Genomic DNA, 12839 nt, shown 5'->3' on the forward strand with positions numbered 1-12839 from the left:
GCATCATCACTCAGCAATGTAACAACTCACTATTGAAAGCTCCGCCGATGTTGCCTTTCAGTGCATGAAAGTAATTAAATCTGTTTTTCTCCATATCTTAAAGGTGCCTCACGAATCACCAGCCTCTGAATTAGTTGTGTGAGCTGTGTGTGACATTCCTCATAGACCAAGGCTGGGATGTCCAGTAATCACCATTGCTCGCCTGGCTCCAAATCTGACTCATATATCTGACAAATCCAACTAAATTCTAGATTTCCAAGCCAGTGAATCTTTCTGCTTAGAATGATACCCACAAGACACTCTGATCTCTCATTCTCATTCATTTGGATTTCTTTCTCCTGTGCTGATCTTTCAAGGTGAATTTACTGTTGGTATCAGGGTGAATTTCCTGCTTTCAGGGTGTATAACATGATGTAACGACGATAGATTTCCTGTTACCAAGGTGATTTTCCTGATTTAATTGGGGTAAATTTCCTATTATTATCTGGGTGATTGTCCTGTTATCATTAATGAGCACTATTATTGGGTGAAACTCCTGTTGGGTGAATTTCCTGTTGTCTTTCAGATTAATTTCCTGTTATTGTCCATTAAAAGGCATGGTAATAGGTTTTCATTGCTTTTCTTGATGTCTTATTGAAAAATAAGCAAACATTACAACATTTTATCAATTTGAAATACATATTTAATATTAAACCAGTGATAAGCAAAATACATTCCACTGAACACAGCTCCAGCAACAAAGGAACAAAGAATCTTTTGATCTGACAGCAAAGAAGTACAGCAGGCAGACATCACTGAGGGCCCAGGACTCCCCAGCGCCCCATTCTGGGGGGGTTGGCCAGAACTTCGGGGTTGGCCAGAAGTTCCTTGGACCCCATCTCTGAGCAGTGGGTGGTGTGGGTAGGGTTGATGGTGGGGGTGTGGAAACAGGACTCTCCCCTCTTGGGTGGGGATGGAGGACAGATCTCCCCAGACCCATCTCAGCTTGGGCCCAGGATTCTCCATGACCACATTCCCAGGGCCAGGGAGTCGGGTTTCGAGGCGCTTGGTCACCAGGGCAATATTCTGCACAAATGCAGAGTACTGATTCTCATCGTAATGGAAAGCATGGCCTCAGCAAAGCAACCTAGGAGAGTCTGTCGAATTCTGCTAGCCTTCCCTCCTAGCTCAGGAATGTAGAACCTGGGTGCAAGGCCCATACCAGAAATTAGGGAAAGAAAGAAAACATCAATTTGAAAGGAAGGCAAGCTGGTGCTCGACACGGCTCAGTCTCCTTGTCTCTCTTTTATTCTGAGCTACAACCAGAGCAGCTGGCCAGGAGAATGCCAATGTTTGAATGACAGTGTCAGCAGATAGACTTTACCCATTGGCACAATACAGAAGATAGGCTGAGCCTCAAAAGCAAGTCCTCAATCCGGCATCTCACTTTACATTATTTTACAAAAATGTCTCCTTTAATTTCTTACTTACATTCAATATTGATGAAATTATTTGTAGCAATATCCACAAAACACTTTTTAATGACAGATAGGTAGGTGAGTCAGTAATCAGAGTCCAAAGAATAGAGATTGCCCCACTGTGACCTCCTCCAGCTCTGCAACTCTCCAAATTATCTGCTTTCCTTCTATTCTAGCCTCTTGTGCACCCCTATTTCCATTGTTCCATCGTTGGTGGTTGTGCCTTCAGCCAAAGCTTTGGAATTCTCTCTTTAAATCCCTTCACCTCTCTTCCCTTATAGCACCCAGACTAAACCCAGTGCCACATGCCATCCCTATAGCCCCATATTAAGCCCAAACTAATCCCACTCTCTCCCCATAGCATTGCATCAAACCCAAACTAAACCCACTGCCCCACTCTCTCCCCAAAGCCTCGTAGTAAACCCAAACCCTAATCTCACTGCCCACTCTCTCCCTAGAGCCCTGTGTTAGTCCCAAACTAACTCCATTCCCTCATTTTCTTCCTATAGCCCTGTATCCATCACAAACTCAATCCACTGCCCCACTCTCTCCCCATAGCATTGCATCAAACCCAAACTAAACCCACTGACCCAATCGCTCCCCAAAGCCTTGTTGTAAACCCAAACCAACTGCATTGCTCCATTTTCTCCCGATTGCCCTGTATCCACCACAAACTCAACCCACTACCCCATTCTCTCCCTATAGCCCTCTATCAACCCCAAACTAATCTAACTGTCCCATAACAAATAAACATAAAAAATTGCAGATGCTTGAAATCTGAAAAAAACAGAAAGTGCCGGAAATCTCAGCCAGTCTGGCAGCATCTGTGGAGAGAGAAACAGAGTTAATATTTCAAGTTTGTGTGATTCTTCTTCAGCGCGCTGAAGAAGTCCTAGAGACTTGAAACGTCAACTCGTTTTCCCTCTCCACAGATGCTGCCGGACCTGCTGAGTTTATCCAGCTCGCTCTGTTTTTATCCCACTGTCCCATAGCCCTGTATCAATTCCAAGCTAATTCCACTGTCCCACTCTCTCCCTATAGTCCCGTATCAATTCCAAGCTAATTCCACTGTTTCACTCTCTCCCTATAGTCCTGTATCAATTACAAGCTAATTTCACTGACTCACTCTCTCCCTGTAGCTCTGTATCCATCACAAACTAATTTCACTGACTCACTCTCTCCCTGTAGCTCTGTGTCCATCACAAACTCATCCCACTGTTCCACTTTCTCCCTGTATCAGTCTCAAATTAATCATACTACCCAAATCGCTACTTATGTCCCTGTATCTAGCCCACATTTATCTGACTGCCCATTTTCTCCTTATAGCACTTTATCAATGTCAAACTAATCCCACTGCCATCTGCTCTCAATAGCCCTGTATCAATCCCAAACCACTTCAACCGCCCCATTTTGCTCCTGTTTACCCGTATCAACCCCAAACAATTCCCATTGCTGCATTTACTCCCCATATCAATCCCAAACTAATCTCACTGAACCACTAACTCCCCATATCCTTGTCTCAATCTATAACTAATCCAACTGTCCCATTTTCTCCCTATAGCCCTGTATCAATCCTAAACTCATCCAATTGCTCAATTCTGTTCCCAAAGCCCTGTATCAATAGCAAACTAATCTCACTGATCCACTCTCCCCAAAGCCCTGCCCTGCATAAATTCCAAACCAATCCCAATTCCCCTTTCTTTCCCCAAAGACCTGTATCATCCCAATCTCTCCTCCTAGTCCCATCTCAATTCCTAACCAATTCCCCCCTTGCCTGCTTTGTCCCCAGAGCTGTGTATCAATCCTAAACTAATCCCCTTGCCCCAATTCCCCCCACACCCTGGGGATACAACGTGTAAGGACTGCTTTGACTGTGATTCATTGAACATGTAAGTCGGGGCCGAGGCTGATGTTATTGAAGAAGAGAGACAGCTGTCTAGACCATCAGCTCACTCATTCCTCCGATGCTGATGAAACAGATACTGCCTCCCCCAACTCAGACTTTAAAATTCAAATGTTTTCAGAATATATGTGATTGCAGAGTCACCGGGGGAATTTCTCATGGTGCCTCCTACATCTGGGAGCAGGGATGGGTGCTCAGGAAGGGAATGGAGAATATGCATTCAAACTTGGAATGAGCTACAGGAATAAATGTAGCACTGCCCAAGCCCACACTATAGTTGCCACACATGCATTGGTCTGCCATCTGATTGGCCAGGATCTCAGCCACAAGCTAGGGACAGATTTCATAACATTAGTGTTGGGATTGGGTCTGTCCACCCCCAGGGCAGCATGCCGATTATCAGCAAGGGCAGGCAAAAGATGAAGGTGCAATCTATTTATTCTCATGTCAGTCCCCACACCCTTCCCTCACCCCATACGAAGGCATCCTGGCTAAGGGAGTACCTAGACCAGTGAAAAGGGCAGCCGTCCACATAGAATTTAATGATGAAGGTGGCCATTCAGCCCATCGAGTCTGCACCGGCCCTTGGAAAGAGCGCCCTACTTGAGCCCAAACCTCCACCATTGAAAACAGCGCGAGAGGAGAGAAAGCCGGGACATTGAAAACAGCGCGAGAGGAGAGAAAGCCGGGAGATTTAAAAAGCGCGGGAGATTTAAAAAGCGCAGGAGCTGCGAGTCAGAGCGGAGATTTTTTTAAATCGCGGCCTAGTTTCGGGAGCCGTTCGGAGGAGGAGGAGCAGTCTCTGTCAGGGAGAGAACCTGAGAACATCTAAGACACTAAGAAGGTAAGTAAGTGATTTTTACTCATTTTTACTTTTATACCTTTTTCAAATTGTGTGTGTCAGTGGGAAACTGAAGTGACATCACAGAAAAGCTGTGACCTGAGTGGCTGGTTGGGAATCTACACTAAATTAAAAAAATTAAGCATTGGTAACTAATTAAACATAATTACTTAATTATAAATTAGAGGGGTATCTAAGCCAGAGATCGGAGAGTACTATATTTAGCTTTCGCATTTATATTAGAAATCTAGTGCTAGGAAACAGATAGTTAACAAGTTAACAGTAACTTAAAAAAAAAAAATTTTTTTAATATAAAAAAAATTTAAACTTTTAATTTTAATTAATTGACGCAATGTCAGTTAGAGTGGTGCAGTGCTCTGACTGTGTGATGTGGCAGGTCCGGGAGGCTTCCAGCGTCCCGGATGGCTTCATCTGCAGAAAGTGCACCCAACTGGAGCTCCTCACAGACCGCATGGTTCGGTTGGAGCAGCAATTGGATGCACTTAGGAGCATGCAGGTGGCGGAAAGCATCATAGATCGCAGTTATATAAATGTGGTCACACCCAAGGTGCAGGCAGAGAAATGGGTGACCACCAGAAAGGGCAGGCAATCAGTGCAGGAATCCCCTGTGGTTGTCCCCCTCTCGAACAGGTATACCCCTTTGGATACTGTCAGGGGGGGATAGCCTATCAGGGGAAAACAGCAGCAGCCAGAGCAGTGGCACCATGGCTGGCTCTGATGTTCAGAAGGGAGGGTCAAAGCGCAGAAGAGCAATAGTAATAGGGGACTCTATAGTCAGGGGCACAGATAGGCGCTTCTGTGGATGTGAAAGAGACTCCAGGATGGTATGTTGCCTCCCTGGTGCCAGGGTCCAGGATGTCTCCGAACGGGTAGAGGGCATCCTGAAGGGGGAGGGCAAACAGGCAGAGGTCGTTGTACATATTGGTACTAACGACATAGGCAGGAAGGGGCATGAGGTCCTGCAGCAGTTCAGGGACCTAGACAGAAAGTTAAAAGACAGGACCTCTAGGGTTGTAATCTCGGGATTACTCCCTGTGCCATGTGCCAGTGAGGCTAGAAATAGGAAGATAGAGCAGCTAAACACGTGGCTAAACAGCTGGTGTAGGAGGGAGGGTTTCGGTTATCTGGACCACTGGGAGCTCTTCCGGGGCAGGTGTGACCTTTCTAAGGACGGGTTGCATCTAAACTGGAGAGGCATAAATATCCTGGCCGCGAGGTTTGCTAGTGTCACACGGGAGGGTTTAAACTAGTATGGCAGGGGGGTGGGCACGGGAGCAATAGGTCAGAAGGTGAGAGCATTGAGGGAGAACTAGGGAATAGGGACAGTGGGGCTCTGAGGCAGAGCAGACAGGGAGAAGTTGCTGAACACAGCGGGTCTGGTGGCCTGAAGTGCATATGTTTTAATGCACAAAGTGTTACGGGTAAGACAGATGAACTTAGAGCTTGGATTAGTACTTGGAACTATGATGTTGTTGCCATTACAGAGAGGGAAGGGCAGGATTGGCAGCTAAACGTTCCAGGGTTTAGATGTTTCAGGCGGGATAGAGGGGGATGTAAAAGGTGTGGCGGAGTTGCGCTACTGGTTAGGGAGAATATCACAGCTGTACTGCGGGAGGATGCCTCAGAGGGCAGTAAGGCTATATGGGTAGAGATCAGAAATAAGAAGGGTGCAGTCACAATGTTGGGGGTTTATTGCAGGCCTCCCAACAGCCAGCGGGAGATAGAGGAGCAGATAGGTAGACAGATTTTGGAAAAGAGTAAAAACAACAGGGTTGTGGTGATGGGAGACTTCAACTTCCCCAATATTGACTGGGACTCACTTAGTGCCAGGGGCTTAGATGGGGCGGAGTTTGTAAGGAACATCCAGGAGGGCTTCTTAAAACAATATGTGGACAGTCCAACTAGGGAAGGGGCGGTACTGGACCTGGTATTGGGGAATGAGCCTGGCCAGGTGGTAGATGTTTCAGTAGGGGAGCATTTCGGGAACAGTGACCACAATTCAGTAAGTTTTAAAGTGCTGATGGACAAGGATAAGAGTGGTCCTAGGATGAATGTGCTAAATTGGGGGAAGGCTAATTATAACAATATTAGGCGGGAACTGAATGACATAGATTGGGGGCGGGTGTTTGAGGGCAAATCAACATCTGACATGTGGGAGGCTTTCAAGTGTCAGTTGAAAGGAATTCAGGACCGGCATGTTCCTGTGAGGAAGAAGGATTAATACGGCAATTTTCGGGAACATTGGATAACGAGAGATATTGTAGGCCTCGTCAAAAAGAAAAAGGAGGCATTTGTCAGGGCTAAAAGGCTGGGAACAGACAAAGCCTGTGTGGAATATAAGGAAAGTAGGAAGGAACTTAAGCAAGGAGTCAGGAGGGCTAGAAGGTGGTCACGAAAAGTCATTGGCAAATAGGGTTAAGGAAAATCCCAAGGCTTTTTACACGTACATAAAAAGCAAGAGGGTAGCCAGGGAAAGGGTTGGCCCACTGAAGGATAGGCAAGGGAATCTATGTGTGGAGCCAGAGGAAATGGGCGAGGTACTAAATGAATACTTTGCATCAGTATTCACCAAAGAGAAGAAATTGGTAGATGTTGAGTCTGGAGAAGGGTGTGTAGATAGCCTGAGTCACATTGAGATTCAAAAAGACGAGGTGTTGGGTGTCTTAAAAAATATTAAGGTAGATAAGTCCCCAGGGCCTGATGGGATCTACCCCAGAAAACTGAAGGAGGCTGGAGAGGAAATTGCTGAGGCCTTGACAGAAATCTTTGGATCCTCACTGTCTTCAGGTGATGTCCCGGAGGACTGGAGAATAGCCAATGTTGTTCCTCTGTTTAAGAAGGGTAGCAAGGATAATCCAGGGAACTACAGGCCGGTGAGCCTTACTTCAGTGGTAGGGAAATTACTGGAGAGAATTCTTCGATGATGGATCTGGTGTGCTTTGAGTATAACACAGAAGGGTCCCGGGCCACAGTAATCAGAATCTCCCAGAGATCCCCCAGAATCCAATCTTCGAACTTGTTCAGGATCTGAAAACAGTGGGGATCCAGTTGACTGTCTCAAAATGAAATCAAACATACTGTACTGTCAGGAACCTGACATTAGGTTACCTTGGTGCTCCGAAGCAAACTAACTCACTGCATAATACTGGGTATAACACTCCTGAATATATTATATAATACTTTGAAAAAATTAATTTAGAGTGGGTGCGATCAAACAGCCATGCTGCACCCGAAAAACAGTGCACCACGGGAACACGTGGCCGATGGAAGCCGGGAGACCCCGCTCCCGGGATCTACCCCGCTCCCGGGATCTACCCCGCTCCCGGGATCTACCCGGCTCACAACGCTTCACGAGATCAAACGCAATCTCACGAGACATTGAGATGTAAATCCTGCCCATTGCGGGCTAGTCTCCCTCTAATATGCAGTTCCTGGGGTAGCCTTCGCCTCGGAGACCTCAGGCGAGCTCCGTTCAGTAGTGGTCTCCACAAAAGGGGTACCAGATGGAACAGCACTCGTGGGGGTCTCCCAGGGGATTGGAGGCCCTCAGGTGCGTGCCCCTTCAGAAACGATGGTACCCTGGCGCTGCTGGAGCTACCTGGGCACCCTGTCACTGCCAGCCTGGCACCCTGGCTGTGCCACCTAGGTGCCACCTGGCACTGCCAAGGTGCCAAGCTGGCATTTATAGTGTGGTGGTGATCGGGCTGGGAGTGTCCTGCCGCGGGTATTGGGGGGTGCATTGGGACTTGTGGTTGTCAGGGGTCGCTTCGGGGGCTCCAGAATTTCGGACGGCATTTAAAAATCGTGACCCAATCTCTTGCTACACTGAGGAGTTCCAGCGAGTGGAGCTCCTCAATGCAGAAAACGGGGCTATGTAATAATAATAATAATCTTCATTATTGTCACAAGTAGGCTTACATTAACACTGCAATTAAGTTTTTGTGAAAAGCCCCAAGTCGCCACATTCCGGCACCTGTTCGGGTACACGGAGAGAGAATTCAGAATGTCCCATTCACCTTACAAACACGTCTTTCAGGACTTGTGGGAGGAAACCAGAACATCCGGAGGAAATCCAAGCGAAGGACATGCAGACTCCGCACAGACAAATGCGGCCTTGGCCGCGCATTTCTGATTAGGCCCCATCTAACCCAGGTGCTGTTTTATAACGTTGTGGTTCTCGATGCTGCGACGCCGGGAAACACATGGTTAACACTCGATATGGGACTTTGATCCTTTAGTTAAATCCGTCCTGTGTTACTGGTTATAACATTCCTATGTATATTATATGGTAATATGATGTGTTACTGGGTATATTGCTCCTATGAATATATTATATAATGCACAAAGTGGTACTAGGTATAACTCTGTGTGTTACTGGGTATAAAACTGTTCTCAATGTTATATAATAAAACATTCTCCCCGTGTTTGCATGGGTTTCGCCCCCAAACCCAAAAGCTGTGTGGATAGTCAGAGGCTTTTCCCCGGGGTAGAGGGGTCAATTACTAGGGGGCATAGGTTTAAGGTGAGAGGGGCAAGGTTTAAAGTAGATGTACGAGGCAAGTTTTTTACGCAGAGGGTAGTGGGTGCCTGGAACTCGCTACCGGAGGAGGTGGTGGAAGCAGGGATGATAGTGACATTTAAGGGGCATCTTGACAAATACATGAACAGGATGGGAATAGAGGGATACGGACCCAGGAAGTGTAGAAGATTGTAGTTTAGTCGGGCAGCATGGTCGGCACGGGCTTGGAGGGCCGAAGGGCCTGTTCCTGTGCTGTACATTTCTTTGTTCTTTGTTGTAAAAAACGGAGCTCCACTGGATATAGCACCCCTTATATGTACCAACCTGGCGCGACAGAATCCCAAACACAATGGCTAAATTTGCAGATAATACAAAGTTAACAGAGCTGGTAGATGCCAAAACAAGGGCATGGTAAGCTACAGAGGATTTGAATAGACTTGGGAATTGGGCAAACTATTATTATTTTTAAAAAATAAATTTAAAGTATCCAATTCATTTTTTCCAATTAAGGGGCAATTTAGCGTGGCCAATCCACACAGCTTTTGGGTTTGGGGGCGAAACCCACGCAAACATGGGGAGAATGTGCAAACTCCACACGGACAGTGACCCAGAGTCGGGATCGAACCAGGGATCTCGGTACCGTGAGGCAACCGTGCTAACCACTGCACCATCGTGCTGCCCTAATTGGGAAAATTATTGACAAATTAAATTTAATATAGAGAAATGCAAAGTGGAACATGCACATTGGTACAAAAAAAAATCCAAGATAGGAGTATTAATTAAATGGAAAGAAAAGAAAATGAATAACAAATGAAAGATCCACCTGGGGTCCCAATTGCTTAAATTTATTGGCAATTGTAATGTTTGCTGGCAGTGAGTATAGAAAATCAGATGTTGGGATATATTAAAAGATGTCTCATTTTATAAATCAACCATATTTAGAATACTGTGTATGGTTATGGTCACCGCAGTTCAGAAAGAGTACTGAAGACAGCAACAAGAATGATTGAGGGTGTGGAGACATTGGATGAGGAGGAATTATTATGGAGATACGTTTGCTGTTTTTATGATCAAACAAACGGTACCATATTTTGTGGAGGTGATGATGGAGCTGGATGAGTGTAGCATAAAGAGACAATATTTGCAGCCAAATCTCCACCTGTGGCACACAACATATGTAAAATACCGCGAATCACTCTCCCAGCTCAAATTGCCCAATGGTAATATTCAAAGGTGCAGCTCCGAGCTCAAGCTACCAAACAGCAACTATCAAAGGTTCATCACAGGGTGACAAGGTGGCGCAGTGGTTAGCACAGCTGCCTCATGGCGCCGCGGTCCGGGTTCGATCCCGGGTCACTGTTCGTGTGGAATTTGCACATTCGCCCCGTGGTTTCACCAAAGATGTGCAGGATAGGTGGATTTGCCACGATAAATTGCCCCTTAATTGGAAACAAATAATTGGGCACTCTAAATTTATTTTTCAAAAATCTAAGGTTCATCACCGAGCAGAGTCTGGCCAAGAGGAGTCACCGAGGGCCCAGGGCTCAGCTGAAAATGTTGAATGACAACCGCCAGGAGCCACCCACCAAACCCCAAATCACTAAGGGTCAAAATCCGAGAGGCAATCATTCACCGAGAATTAACCAATGAGGGTCAATCACCAAAAGCCAAACCACCATGGTCCACCATGAACTGCCACAGAGCGTCAGCTTATTATTAGAACTGGATATTTATCTATCAATGGGAGAGGTTTACATAGATGTGGTTCTTTCTGTAGATGGGAGGGGGTCATTAAAAGTGGGTGAACAAACATTCTGTGATCCCAGTTTTAACCCTAAATTAGCAGAGACCATTCTTTTTAAGCACAGTCTCAGGTCCTTTGACTCGCCCCAGCTCGGACAGTATTCTGGGTTGCTGTTGCTAATTGTGTTCGTATTGAGAGAGGCCTTGCATTCCAATCCTGCCAGCAGAACCATTGTGCAGTGCACATTACCAAGCCAATATGTGACAGTTAAGAAATTCCAACGGTGATGATATGTACAGCAGCGTTCCCAGTGTAGCAGCGTTCCCAGTGCAGCAGCGTTCCCAGTGCAATGTACCCAGTGCAGCAGCAGACTGTAAAACAGGGCACTGGGAGAATAGCAGAGCAGACAAACACTGAGGCTTCGAAATCAAGGGGAAATAGGGGGAGGGAGGGAAATAGAGAGACGTGTAGGCAGAGAGGGAAAGGGAGATTGGGAGGAGGGAGAAGGGGAAGGAGAATGAAGGAGAAGGGGAGAGGAGGAGAGGAAGAGAAGAGGAGTGGGTGTGAAGAATAGAGGGGGTGAGGAGAGGGGACAAGGAGAGGTGACGAGAAGAAGAGGGGGCAAGGAGAAAAGGGGACGAGAAGGGAGAGAGAAGGAGAGGGGGTGAGAAGGAGAGGGGGCGAGAAGGAGAGGGGGCGAGAAGGAGAGGGGGCGAGAAGGAGAGGGGGCCAGAAGGAGAGGGGGCCAGAAGGAGAGGGGACCAGAAGGAGAGTGGGGAGGTGGAGGAGAAAGGAGGGGAGGGAGGGGAAGAGGACAGAGGGAATAAGCTAATTTTGGTTGTTGAGACGTTAGGAGCGAGGCTGGAGCACAGAAGATTGACCAGCTGTAGCAATAACCATCAGCACTAATGGAATCCACTCTCCAAATCGAGTCTGCACAGGAAAGAAAGCAACAAAAGGTCACAGATACATTCCAGCTGAAACTCTAACTGTGCTCTGTGCTGCTCGCTCTCCCACCCTCCCTCCCAAATCAACAGCCAGCTTCAGCCTTTCAGTTTCTTAATACTGCGCGGATTAATTTTCAGCATTCTCTAATGAGAAAGTACTTCAAGTTTTCATCTGCCGTCTCCATTCAATACTATTTGTTTTCCAATGTCAGGACCATCGCCCTAACACCAACCCCACACCCTCAGGACCCTACTCCAGTCTGAAGCCTTTGCTGTGGGGATGGGGTTGGGGGGATTTCCAAAATAGCAGCAGTTGTACTCCACCCTCCCCCTCTATGTGAGGGTATTAACCCCCTCCCCCCTTTCAGAGTATACACCCCTCCCCCTCTCTGAATGGGTATAGATCCAACCCACCCCCACTTTTCTGCAGGTTACTCCGTTCTCCCAGTCTGTGGTCAGAGGCTGACAACCTTTGCACCTTGTCCAAGCAATTAACCCATCTTGTTGATGTGCTTCTCCTCCTCCCCACCCCCACCTCCCATTCCCATCCTCCCCACCACCTTCCCACCCCTTCCCCACCTCCTGCTCCCCTCTTTCTCCATCTGCCCTCCTCCCCACACCCCCTCCCCATCTCCTCCTGCTCCATCCCCTCCCTCCTGTTCCTCTACTCCTTCCGTTTCCCCCTCCTGCTGCCCTCCTCCACCCCTCCCTTCCTCCCTCTCTCCTATTACTTTTCCACTCCTCTCTTCTGTCCCTCCCACTCCTCCTCCCCTTGCTTCTCTCCCACTCCTCCCCTTGCTTCTCTCCTTCCCCTCATTCAGCTCCCCTTGGATCTGTAGTTTCAGTCAATGGGCAGAGAAACGTCACTAGCAGAGGTTCTGAGGGGTTTATTTTGCAATGTTATAAATCAGAGCGAGAGTCAGTGATACACTTTAATCTCAAACAGCTGTAGCAACATGATACACAGAGCGCGATTACTTTAGGACAGTAATTAAAGGGGCTGAGTGAGTGAACGGGGGGCCTGGTCGCACACGGGTTCTTACAGGCACCAAGTTCCTGGTTTGGTCCTTCAGCTGTGTCGTGTTAGGAAAACTGGTCTAACACTGGCTGCAACTGGATGCAGCACAGATCAAAAAGATACTCCAGACCTTGAAGTTAGTTCAATCAGGTTTATTGAACTAATAACACAGTTAGCACAGTTCTCTGTGAGTTCGACTCTCTGCTAACTTAAGTGTGGTTACTCTGTCTGACTGAACCAGACCAGCTCTTAGCCACGTGGTGGGGGTGTGCTCCTGATCACTTCCCAGTGACCCCTGGGTTAGAGAGAGGAGAAATCAGCCAGGGGTCCAGCTCCTGATCACTGCCCGGTGACCCCTGGGTTAGAGAGGGGTGAAATCAGCCAGGTGT

At 47.3% G+C, this 12839-nt stretch overlaps 1 protein-coding gene across 4 annotated transcripts in view; it reads right to left on the bottom strand.

The window, feature by feature from the left end:
• Positions 1-659: 659 nt before the first annotated feature.
• The window catches only part of LOC140387925 (uncharacterized), a 212244-nt gene continuing 200064 nt past the window's right edge, over positions 660-12839 (bottom strand). For all 4 annotated transcript variants that reach the window (XM_072471244.1, XM_072471240.1, XM_072471241.1 and 1 more), the window contains one exon: positions 660-11418. The gene's annotated coding sequence lies outside the window, so the exon portion shown is untranslated. The remainder of the gene's footprint in view (positions 11419-12839) is intronic.

Source organism: Scyliorhinus torazame, chromosome 13 (genome assembly GCF_047496885.1).
Source record: "Scyliorhinus torazame isolate Kashiwa2021f chromosome 13, sScyTor2.1, whole genome shotgun sequence".
In the NCBI taxonomy this organism is placed as follows: Eukaryota; Metazoa; Chordata; class Chondrichthyes; order Carcharhiniformes; family Scyliorhinidae; genus Scyliorhinus; species Scyliorhinus torazame.